Consider the following 15,734-nt stretch of genomic DNA (forward strand, 5'->3'; position numbering starts at 1 on the left):
CCGGGTCCAACCGTTGGAAACCCAGGTTTGCAGTGCAGTGTGGCAGCTCAAATGCAGCCAGATTCCCCAAGCCCAGGTCCCACCGATTCGGGTTAAGCGTGCAGAATAGAAGCAACCCAAGAGATCATGTTCGCAGTGTCCTCTGCAGACCGCGCTGCTCTTGGATACTCTGGTTTCAGGCCACTGGTGTAACTGCCCCAAAGCAAACCCCTGGAGTTAATGCCATTTGCCCCGGTGCAGCATCACTTGCGCTGCTGCGGTTACACCAGGGCTGAAATCACAGGCGTTTGGTGTGCACCGCCAGTCTTGCATCTAGAGGGAGTTTTCGCTGCTGCTCCTCTCCTGTGTAGGGCTGCGTGCCCTTGGCTTGCCCCAGCTCGCAGGTGCTAAGCACCCCGCAGGATGGAAGCTGGTGTTCCTGCTGATCCAGGTTTGATTTTAAAGCTCAAGCTTTGGGTGACCTTGCTGTTGTGATGCGTCTCGCCTTTAATTTCTCCCTTTTGGTCCATGTTTTGATCTGCCCACAAGCATCATTAACCTAAGCGATGAGCTGGATGCATGACGTTCTCTGGACTGTGCCCCTTCTTGCCCTGGTATCTATGAATCTAAGCCACCCTGGGACTAGGGAGCAAGGATTTCTGCTTGGAAGGGCTCAAAGAGAGGTGGCCTTTACAAAACTGGGCTCTCTTGCTGTTGTCTGTAATGGATTCCAATGCCAGAAGGGGTCAGTGTGTGACCATCTAGGCTGACCTCCTGGATAACACAGGCCCTAAACTAATTCTCAGAGCAGGTCTGCTAGACAAACAGCCAATCTTGATTTAAAAAGCCTCAGTGATGGAGAATCGCCCACAACCCTTGGTTGTGCAGAACAAGAGCATAGAGAAGGCGTCTCTTGTTTGTTCCTAGGATTGAAAATCAGGAATGTCAAATCCAGTCTGCCTGGGTTTTGCAAGGATGGTTCTCCCTTAACTGAAAGACCTGGGATGTTAGCTCATTAACAAAGATGTCCTGTGTCCAAACTGTTAGTTAGTCATTGGAGTTAAATAGGCCTCACCCCTAAAAAAAAAAAACCTGATTACACCCCTCTCACTGGCTCAGTGTTCACTCTCCTGAAGGCCCTGTTTCACTGACTTTCACGCCCACCCAGGCCCTGTCTGTTTTTGCATTTGATTTATCTCCTAGCGTTGCCCTAGCACTGTTGCAGCTTCCCCAGCTGCATAGAGTGGGAAGTGTTAGTACAGATGAACAGCTGGCATTTCCACCACCAGCCAGCGCGGCCTGCACTCATAGCTAACAGCGGGAATAAGGAGGAGCCTCTCGGATTCTCTCTGTCTGATACACCCTCCCCAGCTGTCTCATTGCCCCACAGGAGATTTAAGTGATGGGCTGGCTGAGCAATCGTTCTCCAAATGCATTAGACAACCTCTAGCATCGCCATGCAGAGGGGTGCTTGGTATCTGGTGCCCCAGTACTCCCCGCTAGCCCCAGCATGGGGGCTGCACCAAACCAGTGACAGTGATGTTTTGTCTGCATCATGAATAAAATCCTCCATACTGTCCTGCATGGGGGGGAAGGAGGGAGGGGGGGATGACGACGATGACTGGAAACTGTTCTTCCAGCCTTCACCCAGGCAGGAGAGCGGAGTAGTGGTGAGTTAGGGCTACCCCATGGATCTGAGAACCAGGTTTTGGTCTAAAAAAGCATGAAAAGTGATTCCTTGAATTCAGTTTCCAGTGTTGCATTAGACACAAACAAATGCTTATGGACAGCAGGGAGCCCAGAATTGGTTCCCAGGGGATCCAGCAAGCGGAGTGACTTTCTTCCTCTTTCATGGAGCTTTCCCCTCTGTCTCACCACTCATCTCTGGGTTTCCTAGAGAGCCTCAGGCTATTAGATTGGGGCAGAGGCTTCCTTACTAACCTCTGGACACTAGCAAGATAAAAAATCCAGGTAGTTATCACAGTGAGTAACCAGCACAACCTGCAGAATCTGGCTACACATGAAAGTTAATTAGAATTAAAGTAGGGTGTGACTTTAAAACAGATTAACTATTCCAGATTAATGCTCTGTGTGGACACTCTTATTCCAGAATAACTCCCCATGTAGACAAGTCAGTGCTTCACTTTGCTTCCATCCTCACTTCCTGCCAGCAAATGGTAAAAGCCACAGCTGTAGTGTGATTTATTAGGTGTATTATGCGAGCATCCAGGCTCCCCAGTCATGGACCAGGACCCTATGGCGCTAGGCGCTGTACAAATACAGAAGAAAAAGACAGCCCCAAATTGTTTACAATCTTTTGCCCTTTATGGGTTTATAAGCTGCTTTCTCTGAGATGGATTTAGAGGTGAACTGGAAAACTTCCCACACACAGCAGACCCTGGCTCACTATATTTGTTATTTAAAAAATTGCAAATAAAACCATTTTAAACCAATAAATCTTAGAAGCTCATTTTCTGTGTGGGCCAGGTGGGTCAGAGGATTGGGAATCCTTACAGAAGCGCCAGGTCCAGCCTGCATGGTGTATTTATGTGGCTCACATGGCCACGATCTGCAGCATCTCGGCTTTGATTTTAAGGAGCAAAGGTAGATTGTGTCAAGAACCATCCAGACTTGAAGCAAGTGTAGCAGATTCCCCCAGCGTCTGCCTGAAGCTGCAGCCAGACTGAGCTGGGAGAGGTGTGAACTTCCCCTCCTGTTGTGAATCCCCCTGGGGTTGTTGAGGCTAATGCTAACCCTTAAAAATGTCAGCATTAACTATTTCATTGCCTTTTGTTTTGTCGCAGTGATAGCAGGAAGGGACTGGGTGTGAATCCCACAGGTAGGGGACTGGGAAAGGCATGTAGGGAAGGGAAGATGTTGGTGGGACTTTAAGGGGAGCACGTTTTCTGACTGATGCCAACTTCATTATACAGGCGAGTCTCATCTTAACGCTGGGGTTACGTTCTGCTGTCAACACATAAAGCGAAAATTGCGTATAGTCAAAATTACATTGAGTGTAATGGCGGGCGGAATCGCCCGCACTACAGGTACAGTATTGTTATTTTTCTCTTTTATTGTTGTTTTTGCTGACTACGCAAAGCTGAATTCGTGCATGTTAAATGCGCGTAAGATGAGACTTGCCTGTAACAGCTCAAAGTTCTGGTCCTTCGTGACAGTCAGTTTCCAACCTAGGGCCGAGAGATCAGCTGTGGGTTCAGGAGAGCACGTGGTTCTAAATTTATACCCCCTGACCCCCGGACTTTAATTAACAGTGCGATTCCTCTCTATGCAGAATGAGCTTTGCAATGGACCTGAATCACAGAGAGTGGTCAATACTACCAGGCCTCTGCAGGGGCCCCCTGCATCTGCCAGGCTGCGGCACAGGGGACCCAGCGTGGGAACAGGAGCCCCCCCCACACACACACCCCGGTGCCCCCGCTCTCCCAAACCCTCCTGCACAGCTCGGCTAATGCAGCTTGGTCTTGACCTCCAAATCTCCTGCACTTCCAGCCCAGTTCTCGCCACACAGCTTTGCTGGTTCCCTTAATCCCAGCCTGCAGCCCCCTGTTACCCAAGCCTTGGGCTGCACACACACACACACACACACTCCCCTCAGTCCTGCCCCACAGCCCTTGCCCGCCATTCCAGCCCTTCATTCACTCCCCCCATCAACAGCCCTGGCAATGCCCCTCAATCCCAAACTCAACTCCCTGCTATTCTAATCCTGTGCTATGCGCACAGGCCTACCGCTGCCTCTCAAACCTGCCCCAGAGCTCCCCTCCCCGCAGGGTATGAGTGGGTCTAGTGTTAGAGCTGGTGTCTGGGAGTCAGGATTTTGGGGCCCTGGTCCCAGATTTAACACTGACCTGCTGTGCGACTTTGGTTCCAGTCACTCAGCCTCCTTGTGCCTCAGATTCCTCAAAGACCCAACGGGGATGATCTTTCCCTGGACTTTGCAAACACTAATTACTCACAAGGAGGGTCAGGAGCCTTGTTGCTGAGCTGGGCAAAGGGAGGCTTGGAACTGTATTGGCCAAACCCAGCCCACGCCCAGGTGGGCCGAATGACTTGGGGAACCTGCCTGACTTGGCTATGTCCGCACATGCAGCTCAATCTCCTGCTCTTCTGGTTCCTCCAGTTGGGGGCTGGGTTGGGCCAAAGGCGTTTGCTCAGCTCCAGTGCAGGGAAAGCTCTTGGGTTCAGGAGGGGAATGTTGGTCATTGACCAGAGAAGCCCCTGAACCAGCTCTGGAGTCGATCCACCACCACAGCCAGGCCCCATGCTCTCCCTGGTGTTAGAACAGCAGATCTGAACGGGTGAGTGGGTACGCTACAGCGGGCTTCTCTGACTCTGCTGCGAGGAACAAGGTGCTGGAGATAGTGCATATATGCCCACATGCATGTACATGCTCACATGCATAAACATGTATGCACATGCATTTACATACACATGCTCACGCACACGTGCACATGCACCCATGCATATACATGCAGACATGCATATACATGCAGACATGCATACACGTGCATATACATGCACACACATATGCATGTACACACAAACACACACGTGCACATGTACATGCTTCCTTATCAGATTCTCACCCTTCACTCACCGACTCTCTAGCTCACGCTTTTGCTCTCGTTCATATTCACCCACAGAGACGCATCACGCCCACCCAGCCCCCACAGCCCCACACCAACACAAAAGGTTTTGCATGAACACTTCTGAGCAGCTGTGGAGAGGCAATGGGCTCTGCTGGGGACTGCATTGCTTCCAGGTCCCAGACTGCTCATGAGTGGGACGTCAGGGAAGCGCTAGCCCACATCGGAGCTCTATTGTGCCGGGTGTTGCACAGCCACAGAGCGAGAGACAATCTTGGCCTTGGCAAGCTCACAGTCTGTATAGACACAGGATGGGGGGGGAAACTGAGGCACAGAGTGGGGAAAGAACTTGCCCCAGGTCACCCAGCAGGTCCATAACAGAGCCAGGAAGAGAACCCAGGTGTCCTAAGTCCAGTTCAAGGCCCACTCCATTCTATGTAGTGTCTTACCCTGCCCTCATCCCCATCCTGTCTGGGTACCGTCCAGTCGTGTAGTAAGCCAGGTGACCAAGAGTGGTCAGGTGTGATCCATTCTTTTCGCTCATCCTCTCATAAGAACGTGTGAACGGCCAGACAGGGTCAGACCAAGGGTCCATCTAACCCAGTGTCCTGTCTTCTGACAGTGGCCAGCACCAGGTGCCCTAGAGGGAATGAGCAGAACAGGCAATCATCAAGTGATCCATCCCCTGTCGCCCATTCCCAGCTTCTGGCAAAGAGAGGCTAGGGACACCATCCCTGCCCATCCTGGCTATGAACTTACCTAGATCTTTTTTTAATCCTCTCCCAACTCCCCCGTCCTCGCTACATCTCCCATCAGCTGATTGATCCTGCTGGGTCTCCGAGATCCATCCTGCCCATTCCCCCTTGCTCCCTTTAATCTGGGCCATCCCCAGATAACCACTGCCTCCTTGGTTTTCTCCCCTCTCCATCCTGTTCCCTTTCTGCAGTCAGGGCTGCCCAAGAGTGTGTGTTGGGGGAGAAGGGAGCAACATGGGAAGTTTGCCCTAGTCACCTGTTCGAGAGGGAACCAAACCTGTGGAAATTGAGTGAGTGACGCAGCACCACTCAGGTTTGGCCTGGCCACCCGTCTCCAGGGAGCAGAGCCCAGCCCTGTTGGACAGGAGTCCTTGCTGCAGGGTGCGTGTGGGGTGAGTGACGCAGTTTCAGGTTTTCCCCTGGGCTCCTAAAAGCCTGTGTGCCCTGCCTGCAGCTTAGCCCTGTAGTGCCCGGGGGCAGAGATCCAGGCAAGGAGAGACTTCCCCAAAGCAGCTGTGTGTGTGTGTGTGGGGAAGGCTGATTTGCACCCCTGCTGTTATTTACAGGCAGATGGGGGGCGCTGTAGGGCATAGGGGGTTGGTAATTGTAGGTGCTTTACTCTCCTGCTCCTCCCTCCGGGGGCGATCTGCCGGGAGTGAATCAGTGTTTCCCCAGTGAGTCAGGTAGATTAGTGAAGTTCTGGGAGCGACCCACCTTATCTGATGGAAATCTCCAGGGAGGGTGGCTCCCCCACACTGGAAACCACTCCTGAGGTCAGCCCGGGAGGACACGCTCCAGCTCAGAGGCAATCAGCTGCTGCTGCAGCAGACCAGGGATATGGAGGGAACCTGACGGTCTGGGGTTAGATGCTGCCCCTGGGCTCCCAATTCTGCTGTGAATGGCTAAACACAGCGCCTGCCGGCACACATCAACCACTGCTGCTGGACAGTCCAGGTAGAACCCGCCTGTTGAGCTGCTGGATGGGCCGGTATGTCCACGTAGAACCTGCCTGTCGTGCTACTGGATGGGCCAGTACGTCCATCTGTTGAGCTGCTGGATGGGCCGGTACTTCCAGGTAGAACCCACCTGTTGAGCTGCTGGATGGTCCGGTACGTCCAGGTGGAACCCACCTGCTATCCTGCTGAACATTCTGGGTAAGTCCAAGTGGATCACACCTGCTGTGCTGCTCAATGTTCTAGGTACACCCAGGTAGAACCCACCTGTCATGCCGATGGATGGTCTAGGAAGGTACTTCAAGTACAAGCCACCTGCTATGCTGCTGTATGTTCTAGGTATGCCTGGGACCTGCTATACCATTTAGAAGTGCCAAGCAAGTCATGGCTAGGAACCCTGAGTCTCATTCACAGCTTGGGGAGAGAGCGGGACCTAGTGGTTACAACAGGTGCTTGGGACCAAGGACACCTCAGTTCTGGTCTTGGCTTTGTCATTGACTTTCTGTGTGACGTTTGGCAAGTCACTTTCCACATCTATGTCCCAGCCTACCCTTTGTCTCTTCACACGGTGACCGCTTCAGGGCTGGGGGCGTCTCTCACTTTGTGTCTGTTCAGCACCTGGCACCAGCACTTAATTTGCAATGAAAGAGCTGCCAGGGCTCAAGCAATTAGATGCCAGGCCCCAAGCAATTTTTTTTACTTTCATAATTGATGTTGCAAGCCCAGAGGTGCCGGGGCTCTGAATGGCCAGGCCCAGAGGTGCCAGGACTCTGAACTGCCAAGCCCAGAGGTGCCGGGGCTCTGAATGGCCAGGCCCAGAGGTGCCGGGACTCTGAACTGCCAAGCCCAGAGGTGCTTGGGCTCTGAACGGCCAGGCCCAGAGGTGCCAGGGCTCTGAACTGCCAGGCCCAGAGGTGCCGGGGCTCTGAATGGCCAGGCCCAGAGGTGCCGGGGCTCTGAACTGCCAAGCCGAGAGGTGCCGGGGCTCTGAATGGCCAGGCCCAGAGGTGCCGGGGCTCTGAACGGCCAGGCCCAGAGGTGCCGGGGCTCTGAATGGCCAAGCCCAGAGGTGCTGGGGCTCTGAACTGCCAAGCCCAGAGGTGCCGGGGCTCTGAATGGCCGGGCCCAGAGGTGCCAGGGCTCAGCCCCAGGCCCCAGCTTTTGCAAGCTCTGGCACAAATTAACCACTCCCTGCCATCATGGTCCCTGATCTCAGTTGGGGCATCTGGGTGCTACCGTAATACAGTTAATAACATTACAAATTATTATTAATGACAGCACTGTGTCAGTCTGAGCACAGCTCGCTATAGCCTGTGAAGTGCATTCTGCAGGGAGTCATAGACAAGGAGACAGAGAGCAGGTTAGGAGCAGATCCCTCAGGTATTTGGCTCCAAAGGGATCCAGCCCTTCTCCTTGGGGGGTGCTCCGCTTCCGTGGGAAACCCTGGGACATTCCAGTGAATCGCCTAGTGCAGGTCTCCTAGGTGGTATGGAGTTCCCCTCTGCTCTCCGATCCCTGCCTGAGAACCAGCAGAATGACTTTTGAATGTAGGTCATACCTGACCTCTCGAGTAGGAGGATGGGCTCGTGGCTTAAAGCACAGGCTAGGACAGGGTGCCAGGACTCCTGGGTTCCGTTCCCAACTCTGAGTTGGGAGTGGGGTCTAGTAGTTAGAGCAGTGGCTGGGAATCAGGACACCTGGGTTCTGGGAAAGGAGTGGGGAGCTAGTGGTTAGAATATGGGAGCTGGGGGGTCAGGTCTGGTGGGTTCTGTTCCGTGCTCTGGGAGGGAAGAAAAGTCTAGTGGTTAGAGCTGGGGCCTGGGCAGCTGGTTGCCTGGGGTCTGCCCCCACCTCTAGATTGGAGTGTGGCATAATGGACAGAGCAAGGGGTGAGGCACCAGGATTCCTGGGTTCTAATTTCAGCTCTGCCACTGATGTGCAGTATGACCCTAGGCGAGTCACTTCCCATCTCTAGGCCCCTCTGTTAAGCAGCGACCCTGCTTCCCGCCTCACACAGGCTTTTTCCACAAGCTGCAGCCTTTACCAATGCTGTGTGACGAGCCGGCAGCCTCGGACCAAAATTAGAACGGCTCCCAAGTGACTCTGAATAGAATCACTGGAGCCATTCATAAACATTAGCTAATGAGTCCCCGAGGCTCGGTGTGTACTCCAAGGGCAATGCCAGCTGCTGGCATTCTGCTGGGGGTAGGGGACTTGGGAGGGTAACTAAGGTGGCGTGGCCATTACTGGAAAGCATTGCGATGGCTGGCAGCTGCCTCTGCTATTCCTGCAGCTGCTGCTGCCCATGCTATGGGGTCAGGCCCTGTTCATCCATTTAACTTACCATGGGAAATTCACTCTGGAAGCCAGAAATAGCTGGGCTGGTTTTAACCCCTGAGCTGCCGGGCAGGTTTAGACCAGGAGTTATTGAGGTTTTTTGCACTCACATTGGCTGAACAAGGGGCCCAGTGGGGAGGTTCCATTCGCTGGAATCTCAGATCTCCTTTCCAAGCTCCCACCAAGGTAAGATTTCCTAGACCTCAGCTCCCATTTAGACACCCAGGGAATGGCCAGGTTTTCAAAGGGGTTTAGCAGGCAGCAGCTCCCAGCATGGCTGGATGGTCCCGACGTTCTGAGCTCAGAGTCTGGCCCATGGGGCTGGACTGGCCCAGCTGGCTGATTGCTAGGCTGGGAGGTGCCACTGCACAGCATGAGCGCAGGCAATGGGAGTGCCAGTTTTCCCCCCTTTCCAGCTCATTCAGGAGTAACTCCTCGGGCGGAGAGGGAAGTTTGGCCTCTCATGCAATCCTTGGGACTCCCTGCAGAGCCCCCCGACAACAGGAACTGCTCTTCACCATGAACTGGGCTGAGACCCACGGAACTCATCTCGCCCACAGGACAAACGGACACAGATTCGAGTCCTGCCGGGTTGGTAGCAATCAGCATCGACGCCATCCAGATCACCAGCACTAAGGGCTCTACCTGCTCCCCCCACTCACTGGCCACTTCAGCAAAGGGGCCGAGGACAGACTGAGTTCCCGTCTCCCCACTAGAGGGGATCCAGGATGGGAATCTTCTCCCACAGAAAGAAACAGACTCACACATTTGTGCACTCCTTGGCAGGGGAGACATGGTTCCATCTGGCCTAGCAGCTAGAACACTGGACTGGGACCCAGGAGTCCTGGGGTCTAATGACTTTGGGCAAGTCTCTCCTCTGTGCCTCAGTTTCCCCATAGGTAACAAAGGGATGGAGATCATGACTGTGACCTCCTTTAAAGTACTGTGAGATCTACTGATGTCAAGTACTTAGATGGAAACTTTATTGTTACTATCAGGCTCTCGAGGAGTGTGATTGCATTATTCATGCTTCTGAGGGTTCACAGACATCTGAGAGTGGGTTAAACTTGTGACCCAATCCTGCCGGTTGTCCTCGCACCTTTTATAAGGGCAGAAAGTGTGTGGTTTGTACTCTTGGCCAGTTTCCCTTCCCTCCTTCCCAAGCCAAGTAGTCATGCCGGCACTCACCCCAGAGTGGGCTGCATTTCCATGGCTATGGGATTTTTCAGAGGTTGCCATCCTAACACCACACACACACAAGGGTCAGCTTCACACAGTGAGAGATGTTAGAAAGCAACTGTGGTTTGGTGTGTTCCTAGGCTACAAAGTAGGAGACTGAATCACCATGGCCCCATGTCACCTAAACACATATTTAAATCTATTCCTATTCGGCAAAGCATTTAAACATGTGCTTAAGTCCCACTGGGACTAGACTCGGTCCATTAAGTTAAGTCTGTGCTTAAGTCTTTGCAGAATCAAGGCCTTAGCTCTGTATTCTTCAGCATCCAGCATTTAACGACAAATATATTGAAATACCATATAATAAAGCAACCCAATAAAGAGACCCACCACAGCCAAGCATCTTTATATTTAGCTGTACATCTTCCTATTCAAAAATAAATCCTGAGTTTGAGAAGGAGCAGTAGAACAGTCCATCTCCTCTACGTCTCATTCTCTACTTACTTTCAATGTGCCTATCAACCTAATATATGAACTCAATATTACTACAGATCTGCTGCCACATCCAGCCTTGCACAGGAACAAGAGGGGGAATATATATTCTCATTTGCCTCTGCTGTCTTGTATTTTAGATTGTAAACTCTTTGGGGTATGGGCTGTCATTTAATATCAATACAACCCCTATGCACAGTGGGGTCCAAACTCGTTGATCTTTAGGCACTACTGCTAAGTACATGTGAAATCATAATATTCTGGCACTTGCACATTTCCAATTCACTTTGCAAAACTCTGACAAGCACGAGATCCAATGAAAACTGCAGCAACAAACATTAGCTGTGGGAGCAAATTCCTGTTTAAGGTGAAATTTTCAAAAGCACCTAAGTGACTTAGTGCCACTTAATGCATACTGCTCTAAGTGTCATTTTCAAAAGACAGATTCCTGAGGCACAGATTCTCAAGGGCATAAAGGCACCTAAGTCCCCTGGGCCTCAGGCAGCTATGTATCATTGAAAGTCAATGGCACGTAGGCACCTAAATCACTTAGTCACCTTTGAAAATTTCACCCCGAGCTGCGAAAGAACTAGGGACTCAGGAATGCCAATTTAGCAGCAATCCAAAATTGCAAAACCGTAGAAAGTAAAATACTGCGATCCAAAATACAAATGAAAATGCACACCAGAGACTGCAATATTCATACCACTCGCCACAATTCAAATAATTAATAACTCCAAAGTTGATGAATAATAATACAATAATGGAAACTACAAATAATAATGACCAGCGAAACATTGCTCAAACCAGCAACTTAGGCTCTGATCCTACAAACCTTTACACACATGCTTTAACTCCACTCCTATCTGCAGCTTCACCAAGTCCAATGGGGCTACCCATCCAGTGATTAATTTGTGCCAGTGCCTGCCAGGACTAAGTACTGGCACCTCTAGGTAGGGTGACCAGATGTCCTGATTTTATGGGGGCAGTCCCGATTTGGGGGTCTTTTTCTTATATAGGCTCCTATGACCCCCCCCACCCCATCCCGATTTTCCACATTTGCTGTCTGGTCACCCTACCTCTAGGCTTAGCAGTTCATAGCCTCGGCACCTCTGTGCATGCTGCATCAGTTACGAATGTAAAAACATTCCTTGAGCCCCAATACTCATCATAGTAAAGTTAAGCATGCATGTATTTGCAGGATCTGGGCCCTATTAGTGTGCTTAACTTTACACACTGTGAGTTGTCCTTTTGAGTATTACAGCACCAGGCAGTGTGGCGTAGTGGCTAGAGTGCTGAACTGGGGTTGGGAAATTTGGATTTCATTCTGGGGTGTGCCAGGTAGCCAGTCACTTACCCTCATTTCCCCTCTGCAAAGTGAGGGAAATGATACGGCACCTTTAGATCTACTGATGAATAGTCCTAGATAACAGCTAAAGTATTATTATTATTACTACCCACAATGCCTAGAGCGAAGCACTGTGCAAGTCTTTGCAGGATGGAGGCTTTAGCTACTAAAAATACTTCCCAACTGAAAAAGTGCGAGATGTATGGTTAAATGAGAAACAAACCATAATGCTGTCCCCTCAAAAAAAAAAATACAAACACTAAAAACTTTAGAGTTTCTAATCCCACAGCCACCCTCAATTACAAAAATGGAGCAAACAACAACAAAAATACTAGGGGGTGGGAAGTGGACCTGTTCCATGGACGGTGACCAAACTCCCCTGAAAACCTGTGGGTAACCCCCCCAACTAACGTTGCAAAGTTTATGGCTACTGAAGAAACGCAATTTTTTTTAAAGAAGTGCAATACTGAAACGTGCCCAAACTTGCACAATTGTCTTTGCCCGCAACTCCACTCGGAGTCCCTGCACAGCCCTGTGCTGCGTTTGTGTCACATGCAGTTTGTCTCCCTTGTGCAACGCCCCCAACCACCAGTCCTGCTGCCCCAGCTGCAGCCCACCCGAGCTATGGAGGCAGCTGGGCCCCTTTCTGATCAGGCAGTGAAGTAGCCACCCCAGCAGAGCCCATAGATTTCTATGGGTGTCCGGGTCCTTACGTCGTAGCACCTCCGCCTGCGAGGAGGAGGGGAGGGGGTCCCCCGTGAGCGCGCGGGAAGGGGACTCTGGGGCGGGGTAATTTTTGGGGCGCCTCGCTCCGTCCCTGGGGTGTGTGAAGGCCCCTCAGGCGGCGCGCTGGGCAGCCCCGGAGCTGGGGCCTGCTGCTGTGCGGAGGCTGCGGCGGCTCCCGGCCGGGGAGGGAGCCGCGTCCCCCGCCGGCAGGTGAGCGACAGGGCGGGCTCCGGGTCGGGGGGAGGGGAGCCCCCCCAGGGTACCCCTTGCTCCCTCTGCGCCCCCCGCCGGACCCCCTGCGCCCCCCCGCAGGGCTCCTCTGCCCCCCTCAGCACCCCCTGACCCCCCCAGGGGCACCTGCACCCCCCTGCACCCCCCGCAGGGATCCTCCGCCCCCCTCAGCACCCCCTGACCCCCCCAGGGGCACCTGCACCCCCCGCCAGGCCCCCTGCAAACCCCCGCCGGGCTCCTCCGCCCCCCTCAGCACCCCCTGAGCCCCACAGCGTCCCCCTGCACCCCCCGCCGGGCCCCCCGCACCTCCCTCTGCGCCCCCCGCAGGGCTTCTCCGCCCCCTCAGCACTCCCTGAGCCCCACAGGGGCACCGCTCCCCACAGCGTCCCCCTGCACCCCCCCCGCAGGGCCCCTCTGCCCCCCTGAGCACCCCCTGACCCCCACAGCGTCCCCCTGCGCCCCCCGGCCGGGCTCCTCCACCCCCCTCAGCACCCCCTGACCCCCACAGGGGCACCACTCCCCATAGCGTCCCCCTGCACCCCCCCCCGCTGGGCCCCCTGCGCCCCCCCCAGCACCCCCTGCGCCCCCCCCACCGGGCCCCCTGCACCCGCTGCAGGGCTCCTCCGCCCCCTCAGCACCCCCTGACCCCCACAGGGGCACCTGCACCCCCCTGCACCCCCCGCAGGGATCCTCCGCCCCCCTCAGCACCCCCTGACCCCCGCAGGGGCACCGCTCCCCATAGCGTCCCCCTGCACCCCCCGCCGGGCCCCCCGCACCTCCCTCTGCGCCCCCCGCAGGGCTTCTCCGCCCCCTCAGCACCCCCTGAGCCCCACAGGGGCACCACTCCCCATAGCGTCCCCCTGCACCCCCCCCCCGCTGGGCCCCCTGCGCCCCCCCACCGCATCCCCCTGCGCCCCCCCACCGGGCCCCCTGCACCCGCTGCAGGGCTCCTCCGCCCCCTCAGCACCCCCTGACCCCCACAGGGGCACTGCTCCCCATAGCGTCCCCCTGCACCCCCCCGCCGGGCCCCCTGCACCCCTCCTGCACCCCCCGCAGGGCTCCTCTGCCCCCCTCAGTACCCCTTGACCCCCACAGGGGTCCCGCTCCCTACAGCGTTCCCCACCCCCCCACTCGGTCCCCTGCCCCCCCAACTGCCCTCAACCCCCCCCCACTGGGTCCCCTGCCCCCCCAACTGCCCGCAAACACCCCCTGCTGGGTCCCCTGCATCCTCGCAACCCCACCCCGCTGGGTCCCCTGCACCCCCAACTGCCTGTCAATCCCCCTGCTGGGTCCCCTGCTTCCCCACTCCCCTCTTTGGGTCCCTTGCCCCCTCCGCCTTCCCGCAACCTCCTGTCTGGGTTCCCTGCCTCCCCACTCCCCTCTGGGTTCCCTGCATCCCTGACTGCCCACAACCCCCCCCACTGATTCCCCTGTCTCCCTGTAACCCCCCCCCCCACTGGGTCCCCTGCACCCCTGACTGCTCGTCAACCCCCCCGCAGGATCCCCTGCCTCCCCACAACCCCCCCACTGGGTCCCCTGCACTCCCAACTGCCCTCAAACCCCCCCCCCCACTGGGTCCCCTGCCTCCCTGAAAACCGTCCCCCCGCTGGGTCCCCTGCCCCTCCTTCCTGCAACTCACTCTTTAGGTCCCTTCCGCCTTCCCGCAACCCCTCTCTGCGTCCCGTGGCCCCCCCCACTCCCATCTTTGGGTCTCCTGCCCCCCCCACTTCCCTCAACCCCCTATCTGAGTCCTCTGCACCCCCGACTGCCCGCAGCCCGCTCTCGGTCCCCTGCCTCCTTTCTCCCTCATCCCCTTTCCAGACTCCTCTTGCCTCCCCCTGCCCCCACCTGCCAAGGTCCCCCCCAATTCCCTAATTCCTCATCCCCTCCAGCCTGCTCACCCCCTCTCACTCGGTGTCCCCTACTCCCATTCTGTGTCCCCTCCAGTTCACCCTCCAGCCCCCTCTCCAGCCTCCCCCCCCCCCCAAGAATCATGCCCCTCCGTCCCTCTTAGAGCCCCATATCATCCCCCGGCCCCCTCTCCTTGAGTCCCCCTTCTAGGTCCTCCATCTTCCCCCTGCCCTGTGGGGCCCATTTCATTGGGATCACGCAAACACCCGCCCCCGCCCCGCTTTGTGTCCATGTCTCCCTGAGGATCCCTCATGCATCTTTGCCTCCAAGGTTGCTGCCAGCCTTGAACTCTCTATGCTGTCCCAAGCCCAGCTGCCCCCCTCCCCATGCTGAAACCTTTTCCCCAGGTTGCTCCTAACAGAGTCCCCCAGCCTCCTTCTCCCATAGTGAAATCTCTCCTATTCTCCCCATTGCTGGGTCTGCCATCCAGGCCCCTCATCCTTAGCTGTCCCTTGTTGGGATTTCCCCATAACTAGCCCCTCGTGCCTCCCCCTCCATTTACTCCCCTCCCTGGGGTATTCTCCAGTTCCTGCACTGCCTCTTCTGGAGTTAGTTTCCTTCCTCTATCTAGGCAGCCTTTCTGGGATTCTTCTTCCAGTGATTGAATTTCTATGCCCTTGTGTAACCATCTCCATTTTCCAGGGATTTATCATCCTCTTTTCTGGGATGGCCCACACTTCATGTGGTTACCCCCCTTCTTCCCACTCAGTGAACTGGCTTGTAATTCTTTATGGTGGCATAACTGGTGCTAAGTCACTGACAGTAACAGCCAGGGCAAAAAGAAATTTCCCAAAGCTGGGACTGGAGACAGGAATTGTTCTGGTGTCTCTTTAATTTCCTTCCAGTTGCTGGCAGGGGAAGGCTGTGTTGATTCTTGTGTTGGCATTTCTAGCTATTGCTTTGGATAAATTCTGCCCCCCGCCCCCAGACCTCTGAGCTCCAGAAGAGCTTGTTCTCTGTGATGTGGTTAGCCCTGCCTTTTTCTGATGTGATTTGTAACCAGTCTCATGCTGTAGTAGCTAAATTTCACCTTCTTTTGAAAAGGAGAAAACGTAAAGGCTTAAAGGAGCCTCTTGTAAAGGTGAGGAGGAGGGATTCTGTCCTGGGAGTACTGGGGGATGGACAAAGCAGGTTTTCCAGGGGCGATGGTTTCAACTGGGCTGCGGACTTACAAGTGCTGGTATTTATTATTCAAACAGCTGTGGATTATTATCGAATG

The 15,734-nt window shown here is 54.7% G+C and overlaps 1 protein-coding gene across 4 annotated transcripts in view; it reads left to right on the top strand.

Annotated features, from left to right (window-relative positions):
* The first annotated feature begins 12,499 nt into the window (after nt 1–12,499).
* The window catches only part of PI4KB (phosphatidylinositol 4-kinase beta), a 56,110-nt gene continuing 52,875 nt past the window's right edge, over nt 12,500–15,734 (top strand). For 3 of the 4 annotated variants that reach the window (XR_003997638.1, XM_030541744.1, XM_030541746.1), the window contains exon 1: nt 12,500–12,583. The gene's annotated coding sequence lies outside the window, so the exon portion shown is untranslated. Of the gene's footprint in view, nt 12,584–15,574; nt 15,597–15,734 lie in introns of those variants that run through there. The other variant, XM_030541745.1, reaches the window with a different exon arrangement.

Source organism: Gopherus evgoodei, chromosome 24, assembly GCF_007399415.2.
Source record: "Gopherus evgoodei ecotype Sinaloan lineage chromosome 24, rGopEvg1_v1.p, whole genome shotgun sequence".
NCBI lineage: Eukaryota > Metazoa > Chordata > Testudines > Testudinidae > Gopherus > Gopherus evgoodei.